Here is a 1,929-nt window from a genome sequence, read left to right on the forward strand (position 1 = left end):
ATGTGCTGCTTAACTCTAAACGTACGGGGAACTTCTTGATTAATGTCTGTTTAGTAATTCATATTTAATCCTTTTTTTTCCCAAAAGCCATATTTGAACACACACATTCATGAGACATACATGTGAATCTTTCTAACCTGAAGTCCCAATCTCCGTCTCAATATACATATGTGATGTTTTAGGCCTATTGGCAGACATCTATTTAAAATGTAGGCAATACATAAAGAGCCTTTTTTCCATGTCTGCTGAAGTTTCTCAGTTTGCACTCTATTATCGTGTGTGGGACAGGTAGCTTTGCGTGAAAAATGGTTGTTGTTTGCAAGGCTACTTATACTTTTATAACTACATTTCCAAGCCTGTACTTTGTTACTTTTACTTGAGTAAAGAAGTTCAATCAATACTTCTACTTTTACCATACTATTTTTTTGTAATGAGGGAGGACAGAATAGACCCAAATGCAAGGCAATCAACAGGTTTATTTAAATTTGCACAGAGGAAAAAGGCGCGATGGCGAGGGCACAAAAGGCTGGATTGGATGGCAAGGGAAGGGCAGGTAGGAGAGGAAGAAGAGGTAAGCTCTGGGAGACCGGAGCGGAGGAAGCCGAGGAGGGGAAGACAGAAAGTGGAGGCAGGGTGGAGCAAGGAGCCGTGAGGGGGGAACTGAATGGAGGGGCCAGCTGACTGGGGACAACGGGAAGCTGGAAGATAACTGTAGGGAAACAAACACAAGAGAGGGTAAGACAATGAAAACAATGACGAGTGGAGATAGGTAAGTCCAATAATGTTTTCTCTGAGAGCTTGGAGCTGGAGTCATCCACGCTGAAACAACAATCAAGCAAAGATGATTAGTAGATCATTGTTTAAATGCAGAGATTGATAGTAGTGTCTGGCAGGTACAAACAGCGGGAGAAGTGATGAGCAGATGATGAGCAGGTGTGCGCAGGCAGCTGGCTGGTGAAGGCAGGAGGGGACAAACAACAGAGAGAGGCAGAGGAAGGGCCAACAGAGAACCATCCCAATTTTTTAACAGGATCGGTACTTCTACTTGAGTACAGGAAGTGGGAGAATAAGGTACTATGAGCTTTTCAAGATATTATGGTGCTAGACCATTTAGAGCTTTCTGAGTCAGGAGAAGGATTTTAAATCCAAACCTGGAACAACATTTTCCTGCCTCATCGTTTCCAGAAGAAAATGTTTTTCCTGTAATGTTCAGTCTTTCTTTATAAGCTACTCCGAACAGAACGTAGCTGAGCTTCCAGGGCCCAAAAATTCATATGATGTTATTTCCTTTAGAGGAATTAACCTGTACCGGAACAATAAAAAGAATACAGCTTTTCTTCCTGTCCCCTGTAAGTCTGCATGTCTGAGATGTTGTTAATGATTTAACTCTAAGTGGCTAGGGAGATTGTTCTGACTCCACATTCGTTCTCCAGATATGGAGCACAGTGGGATGTTGTTTATCACAAACTTCACATGTCAAGCGTTTCCCCAAATCCTTACTTACAGTATGTGTACCATACATAAGCAACAAAACCAAATGCCTTTTTCCTTTAGAAAATGGATCTTGTCTCTGTGCTTCTTTCTTTTAAATTGTTGGCATTTCTCTAAAGGTTGAGCATGTGTACAGCAATGACAAGAAAAGCTCTCTTTCTTAAGGCAATCCTGGTGATCCTTTTTTGCCAATTTTGATGAAACCTGCACTTCTTTTTGCTTTGGTTTACAACAATTTGCCATAGGGTTGAGATTACTGAATTTTTCCAGTTTCCCTTTCAAAATACAAACATTTCTTTGATAACTTGTCTTGTTTTTTTAAAGTAACAGTGTGCAATATTGGAAACGACATAAAGCCCCTACCCCACTAACACAGAACGTTTAGGGAACGTTAGGGAACGTTAGTTTTTGGTTCTCTAAAGGTTAGTTTGAACCAAA

The 1,929-nt window shown here is 40.8% G+C and overlaps 1 protein-coding gene across 2 annotated transcripts in view; it reads right to left on the bottom strand.

The window, feature by feature from the left end:
* Positions 1-1,929, bottom strand: part of LOC117955458 — a 15,971-nt gene that overhangs the window by 3,356 nt on the left and 10,686 nt on the right. The window lies entirely within an intron of this gene.

The sequence above is a fragment of the Etheostoma cragini genome, chromosome 13 (genome assembly GCF_013103735.1).
Source record: "Etheostoma cragini isolate CJK2018 chromosome 13, CSU_Ecrag_1.0, whole genome shotgun sequence".
Classification (NCBI taxonomy): domain Eukaryota; kingdom Metazoa; phylum Chordata; class Actinopteri; order Perciformes; family Percidae; genus Etheostoma; species Etheostoma cragini.